At 37.7% G+C, this 12,039-nt stretch overlaps 1 protein-coding gene across 1 annotated transcript in view; it reads left to right on the plus strand.

The window, feature by feature from the left end:
* The window catches only part of lpp (LIM domain containing preferred translocation partner in lipoma), a 129,592-nt gene that overhangs the window by 22,277 nt on the left and 95,276 nt on the right, over nt 1-12,039 (plus strand). The window lies entirely within an intron of this gene.

The raw sequence follows: 12,039 nt of genomic DNA on the forward strand, positions 1-12,039 counted from the left end.
ATGTAGCGTGACATATAACGTGAGCATTGCTCATGCATTGGGCATTGACATTACTGGTGAACTTTGACAGCTGAGCATATTTAAACCACTTGAAACTCAAGCAAAAAGCATCATATACAATATGTAGGTGGTGGGTGGCACACATAACACACCATCACACCCCTGTCCCGCCATACATGCTCTACTTTTTACACAGATGTAGATTCAGCTCTGTGACCATTAGTATAATAAGTATATAGTTACTTTTTACTTGTTAGTTTTTGTATCTTTTTGTTTTCTTTTGTTTTCAGATAATATAATAACTTACAAATATCTAAGTATCGTTATGAATCTTGCACAGTTTAGTTCTTTTTTGTTTATTTTGAACAATGGCTGTAAATTGCAGCTATATACAGACACAATCAGCAGCTGAGCTTTTTGACATATTTGCAATTGTTTTAATTAAAAATATTATTGAAAATATTGTTTTCACTGACACTGTGCAAATCTGTATTATTTATAAAAAGGCTCATCAGTCTGAGTTATTGTTCTGATTTTAAAACTGAAACTGGAATTGAGGCAAGGGATTGTATTTCTGTATTAATGAAAAAGATAGGAATAGAAAAGCCTTTTATCATGTTATAGTTTTTAATTTATATAAGTGTATATTTCTATTAGTTATGTGTTCATTCTATAGTTATTGCATCTATATTTCTATCAGGTGATTTTGGCATCTTAGTAACTACAAAGACACGTTTAACTTTTGTAAGTATAATAGTTGAACACTAATAACATTTCCAAGTCAATACAAATTTGTCACAGAAACTTGGCTAAAGGGCAGGGGTTGCCTTAATGACGTACTGTGAGTGCTCCCATGATGCATTCCTGATTTATTTAGTTAGCCTTGGTTATGATGAATACAAGTCATGTGTTTAAGATAAAAATGTGAAAAAACAGTACCCTCTTTAATCAAATAAAGCTTTGTCCAGGTAGCTTTTTCAGACACCACAGATAGACATAAGCCAGTTCAGCTAAATTTGCCTTCAACATAGGAATTTGATTAATTCATTATTGTAACACCACTGCAAAACTACTGTAAATATATGCCGTACTTTATCAGGCCATATGTGGTGAGCATGACATAGTGGCTGAAACCAAAAATATAGGTCATGTGATGCAACCACTACAAAAGAAACACAAAATACATTGTCTATTCATATATACTGTAAGACAGCTATAAACACCACTAACCTAATTAATGTAGCTCAGTCAGAAAGGAAATAAGATATTTATTTCAATTCTTTGAACAGTTACTCACTGCTTTTTAGGTCATTTATTAATGTCAGTGGCGAAAAAACAGGAGAAAATTCAAATAGTCGTTGATAATAAAATCTAGACTTTATTACTGCATATGAAATATGCATTAGGTACATTAGTTAAAGGTGCAGTGTGTAGGATTATGATGTTGCCCCCTTTCCCCTTCCAAGTGTGTAGGAGAGCCTACGGTGTCCGTGAACCTAAAAAACACAAAAGGCCCTCTCTAGAGTCAGTGTTTGGATTGTCTCTTCCTGGCTACTGTAGAAACATGGCCAGCAAACATGGCATCCTCTGTGGAAGAGGACCAGCTCCCTATCCTAAGCTAATGAAAACATTACACACGAATAAAAACATTCTCTTGAATTTTATATTCCAAGTCTGTTCAGCTAGATACTGCCAAATTCCACACACTGCACCTTTAAGTCTACAATGCTTCTTTGTCTTCATCTGCTAATTAGCCGACTCTTTGCTAGTGTTATTTCTGATAAGCTGCTGAGAACTCCCTTAACAGCCACATCAAAATTGTATTTGCGTGTCATGATAACGCTAATGGTCCTTGATATAGTTGATTTAAGATATCATTTCAGTAGTATTTTAGTCATGCTTGCTCTGTGTATTTTAAAGTGTAATGGAGCAGTTAAAACTTTTTAGTTTTTTTGACCCACGTTACATAACACTGTGTCATTCAGTCATTTCTCAGGATCCTCACTTTGAAGTAGTTTTACAAGCTTGTATTAATCACCCCCCTCCCCCCCAAAAAAAATCCCCATCAGCTTAAGATGCTGATCTACAGTCTTCCCCCAGTGAACAGACCTTTGTCAAAATGCACTGATTATACTGAACAGAAGTTACAGTAACACAATACAAATTGTAAATGCAAACACTGCAATGAGCAAGCTCTGAGGTGTCTGTGTTTAGCAAAGCATGCACTGTTGTTGAATACCAAAATTCAATATAATTTTGTAACAGATGGCAAGGTGCTCATATGGGAACCTGAGCTCTTCTTCACTGAATATGAAAATGTTGAACAGGTGGTCCAAGAAGCTTCATTCCCTTCTATGGCTTTCATTAACACACTTTTATTCTTCTAGTAATAATAAGCTTACTTGTGCCCTCTGAGACAGGGGAACCGCTTCTTTTTTATAGGCAAAAACTGGCAAACTCTGGCCTTGTTATGTATTATTAGACACAAGCCTCTCCACTAACATCACCAAAAGCTGTAAAAGACACACACACAGACATATATAGTTTGAGATTTTTTTAATAATCTGATACTGTCTTGAATTCTGTGATTATTAGAGTTTAGGTCTATTTTGTAATGGTGCATGAACTCCTTTTCAGTGGCTATGTGAAACTATCCTACAGTCATGTTCAGATATGTTCAGATATGTTCAGATACTGCATCTCAGGAAAGTGTCTTTGCCACTATCAACCATACACTTTGTTTTATATTTTGTACATTTTCTATAGGTTTGTCAAAATGAGCGTAGGTTCGCCACTATCGTCAGAATATAACAGTTTCATTGATGTATTCTTCAAAAGAGCCAATGGCAGATTTTTCCCATATTGTTTTGTAGAAAATTGCCATGGAAACTATGGGCTTGCATTTGTGTCAGGGTCATCAGTGATGTTAAAATCACTTTGTCTTTTACATACTGAAAGAGCTGTGTGATCTTCTCAAGGTTTTCACTAATTGCTTTACAGTAGTTTAAAAATATCATTTCTTTGTGGTAGGTTTTTCTTGTTAACATTTGCAGCACATTCACAATTTGACAGACTACAGAGAGAGCACATGAACAGGACTAGATCAATGAGTCTGGAGTAGATTTATGAAAACGCATCTATAACATCTACATCGACAGATAGGGGAGTTTCCTATTTATTCTCACAAGAAATCATTTACAGTGTGGAGTCGTTGGACTTTATAACAAAGACTGTAAGGTTGGTCATTTCACTCAAAGAGTAATAAAAGAGTAATTTGTATCGATTCACACACACACACACACAAAAAATCACATAAGCAAAAAGTGCTGGACATTTCAGGGGTTTTTGAAAGTGATTTTTGTAAGAGTGGTATCTTAAAAAAGACATTAAAAAACTTGTTTATCCAATTAGATGTATCATTTATTTGTTCTTTTGGTTTCTTCAGAGCAACCCATGACATTTAAGCATAAATAAGCAAAGGAAAATGTGACTGGTTGTGTGAATGGGGCCAAAATCAACCAAATGCATTCTACCCACAACCTTAATAACCTTAAAAACTCTGATTCACACGTGCACATAGACACAGTTTTTGTTGTTGTGCACCCATAAAAAAAAGCCATTTTCCTGCGTTAATTACTGTTAATCACACATGTTTAAGGACAAATAGCAAAATGACACTACACACAAACATTTGGTTGTTATTTCTCAACCAACATAAAAGCATCACAGTTGCATAGAAGTGGGCTGGGAGACCACCTTACATGTTTCGGCCACAGTGGCACCCTAAACTTAACTTGCCAAGGAAGGTTCTTGGTTTCTCACACTGTTTAGATGCCTGGCTCACAGTTTGTCTGTTTGGGCCAGATTCTTGAAGCACACATCAAATCGACGGATGACTAGCGAGGCTGGCTGCCAGCCGAATTTCAAGAACAGTTTAGCTTCACTGTAGAATTTCAAATGCTTAACTCTTTGTTGGACTTGGCTGGAGATATGGCCGTGGTTTTCCTTGACTCATTTCGGAATGTAAGGGTTTAATTTGAAAGGACAAATCCTCCAATTTTTTTGCTGTACTCACCAGGGGATGCACCAGGGAAATTATATTACGGCCTCCTTTTTAGGGAATTTTGTATTTTAAGCATTCTTTCCTTTCTCATTCAATAGCATTTCAATCCAACAGAATACCAACCCACTTTATGTAAGGTAAACATCTTTTAGATACATATATATGTCCTTATTTTAATTCATACTGCTCTTCACAATTTCTTCAGAGCTTCCCAGCCTGATAATCCCAACAGTTAGGTGTTCAAACAGCTTTCAGGACTGACAGAAAAATCCAGACAGAATCTTATCCTAACATGTTTGTTTGGTATTCACTTACATTGCATAATGCCATCTGAACATTTTGCACATATCAAGTCAATAAAATACATACTGTATATAGTAGGTAATCTCTCAATTCTTAGAGCATCCTCTTTTAGAGTCTTCCAGTCTCATATTAAAATGTAAGAATGCTACTGTATGTTAGAGCTTCTTTTCTGGCTGTCTAGAGACTCAAAAAGTCAGTGTCACTTCCCATGAACCCTGCTCTGTGTGAGACTGTGAAACTGTAATGTACTGGCTTACAAAACTCTTAAATAGACCATATACCCATGTGATGTGTGCTGCTGTCAGCACATTATAACATGACATGCTAAAGTCACAGTGATAGTCCAAGATTGTCCCGATTGGATAGTCCAGAACAAATGATGAAGCTAATGAATATTGTACTATTTGCTTACATGGTGCCTGAAGTGTTTTACATTCATAAGCACTGCTTAACAAAGAGACACGAATGCTCTGTTTTGGCATCTATTATCATGGGATTTTGCACCTCATTAACATCAAATTTGGCAGATTTAGATGAACGGGGCTGACAGTGCAGTCATGTCACAGGGGTAATCTTTCTTTTCTGCCTGCTTTCCCTTTTTCCTTCCCTTATCCTTCTCTCCTCTCCGCACACATTACTGTGGAGTTTCTGCCCCATCCAGCTCCATTAGATAAGAATCACTGAGTTATGACGGTTGAGGTGGACATGCCCAAGTGGTTATAGCTAGATTACATAGCATCCAACATAAATAATTTGCTTGTGATATCCACCCTGAAGATGCTATCACTAACAGATTCTCCCTGGGGAGATACTCAGTCACAGACTGTGTTGTTTTATGCCATCAAAAAGGAATTGCTATGTGTACATAAATTAAATTGTTTCACACAGTTTGGAAAAAATGGAATTCCTAAAATGTAAGATTTTTAGAATCAAATCCTCTCCTCCTGTAGGCCTGAAAGTTGGCTGTCAAAAGTTGGTTGCCATTACCGCTGGAAACAATGAGGTCGTGCCCTTATTTGGTAAGAAATTTGTGGATTTAAGCAACATAAAGGAATTTTACATTATACATTTACCAAAAAATAAAAAAAAACTGGTATATTATAAGCTGATTATATTAATTTCAGACTCAGAATGACTACTACTTATTACCTTTGCACACTTTCAGGCCAATAAAAGAATGATTTAATAACCTGCGGAATTTTGATGCAGAATGTAATTCCTGGTAGAGTGAATAAGACTATGAACCTAATTTAGATCTTAATGTTAGTAAAATAAAATTTAAACTTAATTTGATTGTATATTTAAATTATCAAAATCTGAAAAATCCAAGTAAGTGAAATGTACCTTTTTTAATGTGTGTAGGGTGCACTGAGGAGACTCATGACCTCAGTAGTAAACCCTGAGTACTGCCCCGGGCTGTGGTCAGCTTTATTCACGTCAGGTGTAATCCAATGGTGGCAAGTTTTCAAAGTGTGAAGTCTGAACTTTCTAAAAGTCAGTACAAACCTCTACAAACAACTGCTGCAACATATTTCATTCCCTCAAATTCCCATCTGTATGCTCAGCATGTTCCAAACATCCATATTTTCACCAAAAAAGGAAAAAACATGTCTAAAGACACAACTGGTGTCAGTAGCTTGCATTTGTCTCCATTCTAAGGCCAAAACAACCAACTTTTAACAGCCATATTTTTGGAGTCTGAACAGTTATTATGCAGCATAGTATTTCTGAAACAGTATCCCACTGAAACTGTGACATTTGAAAAGAAGCTTTATTTCAATATTTTGGTTGAGAGAACTTTTCAGAAAAAACACAGCCTGGATTTGACTTGATGCAGTCTTGGAAAAAAAGCTGAAAGGCAGATAAAATCAAGATCGTTTAGGAGTTTATAGTGTGTAAAGGTACGGATTGATTGGACTTGCTTTCTCATGATAACAGTGCTCTCTTCATTTTTATACTTCTGTTATTGGCAGTTCATTTTCAGCAGATTAATTCAGCTGGTTAACTGTATGTCTGGTACGGGGACACGGACTTGCAGAGAGCATATTTAGCATGCAGGCACTGTGAGCATTAATCTATTGCACCGAATCAATGGCGCTCTGTTGGCTGGGAGGGACCACATGCATTAACAATGCAATGGAAAATAATGGTGTATCGAACTGGCATATGATAGAGCCATTGTGCCTTTTGTGTTTGATGGTTGCAATCAAGCCACATGTTTACACACTGAGGATGAAGGTCTGCTCTTAAACAATTACTGTAGAGTGGGGGAAAAAAGGAAAAAATCACCCTCTGCAAGGAAAGTGAGGAACAGAAAACAAGTAAATAAGACATGCTTAGGAGGCAAAGATTAGATTAAAACAATCCCAGAGTGATTAAGAGGCTGACATAGATACCCTGGCTGCATTTCTAGATGGTCCAGTTAGCTGGGGCTTGGATTGGTTTTAAGCAGCAGGAACAGATAAACAGCAACAGCCATCAGTCAATTAAGACGAAAGCCTTCCAAAACAACTAGTTTAACTTTGCTTTTCAATTAATCTTCTTTGGTGAGGTCACCAAAGGTTGTGGCGCTGCCGAGTGAGCAGTGGAGAAGCTAAAGATTAAGTAAGAGTGTAAACAACTGGGCACAGGGACTAAGGCCCAAAAGCCTTTAACCCTGCCCCGCTGATGCCGCACAGATGCTGTTGGCCAAGCGGGATTTCAGCACTTTGTTTTTCTTCAGGACTTCGACAAAGATCTGATTTATTTCAAGAAACGATCGGCGGATGAATCATGGAAGTCCAAACGTGTCCAACTTTTTAGATTTACACAATCGCCTGCTTTCCTCTGTTCTACTGAGCCCTTTCAAGAGCGTTTAAACATCAAAAAAACACATCTGTGCTGTAATATGTTTGTCAAAGCGATCTGTAAGAAATCCCTGAGCTAAAGTCCTCATCTGCTGTGAGTGGGGGGAGCTCTGTGATGTACTCTTGTGGATCGAAATCATCAGTGTTTATCGTACGGATGAAACAAATCTAATATAGTGACTTGCTTTAGAGATTGCCACTGTTTTACACAGCCCGAAAATGTAGATTATCAACTTGTAATCAATCTCAAGCCCTTTGTTGCTGATAGTCTTTGAAATAACAGTCTCAAACAGTGGCTGAGAATCTTACAGTGAGCTTAGCCACTGGTATTGTGTGTGTTTTTAAAAAAAGGAGTATGAAGAAACCCGGGCTCAGTGTGACATGATGAAGTTATGGGCCTAAAGCTCCTCATTGTTATGTATCTACGGTCCTGCAGTCCAGTGCTGTAGAATATAGAGAGGGTGAAGGAAACGGCGCTGTGGCTGCCAACCCACCAGGTCTGTTTCTATTCCTCAGAAAAGAGTGTACAATTGAAGCAATACCTGTGAGTCAAGACAAAGGGCTAAGGAACCCTGGCTGTTTGTCAGCCTCTTTCATCGGGCCAAGCTCAAACCGAAATGATTCAGATACAATTGCAGTATGAAAATCTCTGTCTGCTGCAATTGCTTAAACGGTAGCTCAAGTATTTAAAAAGATGAAATTGTCATGAGCTTACATTCAATTCATGTCTTTATATCCCGCGCTGTGCTAAGGGGATTCTTAAGCAAAGTCATCTGTATTCTGTAAACAAAGTGTTATTGATGAGTTGATTCTATGTGGCTTTGCCAGTGAGCGAGCCGGGGAAAGGATTATGTCCCCAAGCCAAAACCCAATAGAAGTTTGAATAAGGGGATAGATATGCAGCGCTCATTGTAGCAGTAGAGGATAAGCTGTGTTCAACATTAAAATTACAGCTACCTGTGATATGAAAAGGTTTGGGAATCTCAGACTTGCTGAAGCGGGAAAATATCTGCATTTACTGTTACTGAATGATAAATGTACAGAAGTGTATTAAGTAAGTATTAAAGGTAACAGAAATGTCCTAATTCATTGTGATTTGGAGTAAGTTTCACTTAGGCTTGTAACTGAAGGAGCTTTTTTTCTGGAGACCTTTTGATGAGGTTTCATTTACTGAAGGATTTAAGTATTTCCAGTGAGTGTGACTGGAAAGGTGTAACTACAGCAGCATATGGCTGAAGCTGTGAGAAATCCAGAAATCTGCTAATCCACCATTCTTACAGTACAGGGATTATATTATATTCTGTGACTTTTTTTTCCTGTTTTTATGGCCCACTTTTTATTCGTCTGTCCTCAGTTTTGTTTGAATCACTGTTGTTGCTCAACTGTGAGGGCTGTTCAACATGCCAAGCTGCATTCATTTAGCTTTTTTGTCATATCGTCAGTCAGTTTGTCAGAAAGTAGACATTAGAACTCTCCTTAGATACCCTGAGTGATGATAGGCCTTGTCTCAGTGTTGTACTGCTGTATAATTACGAGGAATAACATTTCAGTCATCTTAAAGCCCCTAAACACACATATTAGACATCAATTATTAAGGACGTAACAATGAATGTTAAAGTTCTTATTTCTCAAGAATATGACTGGTGTATAGAAATTCTAACTCAGTACCTTCACTTCAAACTAATGAGAAGAGCACAGGCAAAACAAAAAAACCCCAGAAAATATCTCATGTAAAATAACTAAAACTCTTCTAACTTTATCAAAATATTGTGTGTTTATGTTGGAAACCATCACTCATAGCAAGAAGCTAATAGAGAAAATAGGCTTTCAGGGCCTTTGCTTACATTTAAAAACTATGTCTGGCGTTCATGGAAGTTCACATAACTCAACATGCTTTAACCATCATTGTTCTTTAGGGAGATCTTTCATTTCCCATCTTTTCCTAGTGGTGTGACAAATCCCATTTTAGAGGCCTTTTAAACCTCATTAAGAATGCAGTGAGATTACAGTCCATCCTGATCACCATGAGTTTTTGAACAAACATGTATTCAAAACTGATTTACAGCTCCCTACACTGCACACACACAATTATAAAAACACACACAGCTGACAGTTTGGTGCCTTAAATGACACGCTTGCCTCCCTTTTATCATATTTCATCGCTCAAATCTTCACCAAACACAAGCAGTCACAGTCACATGACCAGACTCCTGACTTGTTTGTGAGTCCAGGATCATAATTAACCCTGTCCAATGGTAAAAGGAGTCCTCTTCAAATTCATACTTCCCTCATGAGACGAGGATTCCAGTCTGTCCGTGTCTTCATAAATTACATTTGGGAAAGTTTTTAGAGAGTCATTGTGTTTTGTTTTTTTTTCTCTAGAGAAACCCCAGTCAACTTAATTATCACCTAGACCAGCACTGCAGACCGTCCTTGAAACGCCCACTTTATATGTGTACGCCACAACTTAAGTCTTCTCACTTTTCACCATCTTGCCTCATTGTACATCTTTATAAAAACTGCTTCCACCCCAGTGAACAAATATTGAAAGGAGAAGAGTCAGCTACTGTACCCCCCCCCCCCCCCCACACACACACACACACACACCTCCCACCCTTTTCCCATATCAGTCTACCAGCAGACCCCGTCGAGATTTGCTTCTTAACATCAAGTGCTCATTTCAGAAATGAAAGGCAGCAATTAACACATCAAGGTTGAAGATGGTACTTCTTTTTTTCCTGCCTGTGCAGGTAGCTACAGCAGAAAAAAAAAAGTCACCCTGTTGCATGATAAGCATTTCCTTTGGCTGTGATAAGAAGCCCTAGGATAATGCCTGTCAGATGAGGCCAATTAATGATGGCTTGATGTGATGTTTTATCTGTTCAAGGCAAGTCCGCAGCTCTTCTCACTCGCTGTTGTTCCCTCCCAGATAAGCTTTACTTTGTTGACTTTGCCCCAATCCTCTACTGAAACCGAAGGCACTTATTAGCTGTACCTATCCGAGAGTGACATGTGTAGCTACGGGCCAGCGTTGAATTACAGTCCTTCGTTGTCATCGCTGTAGTTTCTGGATTAACAGTTTGATTTAATTTTTGAGGCATCAGACGCACAGTATGGCTGATTGGCATATTTGGAGGCAAGGACCAATGCCCCCCCCCCCCCCCCCAATAGCTTTTCAGTGAGGAGGTTTGGATGTTCAATCAATCGTCACACATGTTATTCATTTTTGCTGTACACAGGCTACATGGTCATGAGAGAGGTGAAAAAAGAAATCAAGCGGGCCAATATTTTCTTGTCTTGTTCTTAGTGTAACTAAGACTTATTTTCCTTACTGATTAACCTTATAGTCTAATGAAGTAATCAATCATCAAATAAATCATCATAACATGTCATGAAATAGTGAAAAATTCCAGTTTTCCAAAGCTCAAGGGGCCATCATCATCAATTATCTTGTTTGGTCTGATCATCAGTCTAAATCCCCCAAATGTTCAACTTAAGTGTTATAAATTGACTGAAATTGGAAAGAATGGGACAGGAACATTTTCGTAATTTTTGTTTGAAAACCTCTCCGACTAAAACCTTTTAATTTCCTTTCAAGACAGTCGCCCAATTTCTATCCTTGTTCTGATTGTATGATCAGTGGATTAAGACATTTAACTGTATTGTCCAGATATTAGTTCTTCTTATTATAGGCAGGCCAATACTGAATTCTGTAAGACAGTAACAGTAGCTGACATATACTGTAAGCTGGCATGCACCTCACACCTCTTCCTCAGGTATATTTAATAGGTTACCTACAGTATGTTCCTTGTCAGTGCCTGCCATATATTTTAGAGGCTTTTCATTCACTTTTAGGGATGTTGATAATTAGCCTGTAACGTGTATATTTGCCAAGTAACTGAGTCTGCTGTATTTCTTTTACTTCCTTTTAGTAGCATCTTAAGACTCAAGAAGAGAGTGGGACAGTATTTTGAAAGAAGGAAAAAAAAAGCACAAGGGTTTATCAATTTTTAACCAAAATTTCAAACCTTCTCTATAATTTAAATGTTGTAGTTCAAGTAAAATGTCTGTTTGGAGGTTCTGTGTCCTTTCTAAATGTCTTACACCATCTGAACTGTGTTACTCAGCCAAATGCTTTATATTCTTTTTTGAATAATTGTTAATGGTAATATTTTTCTTATAATACAGCCACATGTCATGAAATTCATCTAGAGGTGTGACATGTGCTTCCATAGCTGAACGTTACTCCTTACAATCAAGTGAAGGTGGATCATCTTCTGTCATTTGATATCGATTTGCTGGAAATGTGAAATACACAGATCCTTTCTTTGTTTATTGTTGATGCAAATCTATTATTATTATTTATTTTTATTTAAAAGCCTGCTTTCCACTACAGAGGTAGGCAGGAGCTGGTTAAGGTTGTGTTGTGATATATTTACAGCTGTCAGTCAGTAACCTCCTGAGACTCAGATAAGATAAACTCCTGAGACGTCGCATCTTACCACTTGCAGTATCAAGGAGCACATACTCCAGTCATGCAAGCCATCCAATTCTATTTGATACATCCCAAGCCAATACAAGCTGTCAGTCAGCATTAAAGTCAGATTCACATATTTACAGAAAAGTTGTGCTGCTGTCATTAGGGAGCAAAGGCCAACAACTCAAGTAAACTACTCAACAGCTGTTAAAAAAAAAACCCAAACTCAGGCTTGTTAGGAAGTTTTCAGCGGGTACTTGAGCAAACACGGCTATTATCTTGTGGAATAAGCGATGTTACTGATACAGGAATAATTCTTGTTTTTGCTGTAACTCTAAAACCATCCAAAT

The sequence above is a fragment of the Scomber japonicus genome, chromosome 7, assembly GCF_027409825.1.
Source record: "Scomber japonicus isolate fScoJap1 chromosome 7, fScoJap1.pri, whole genome shotgun sequence".
Classification (NCBI taxonomy): Eukaryota; Metazoa; Chordata; class Actinopteri; order Scombriformes; family Scombridae; genus Scomber; species Scomber japonicus.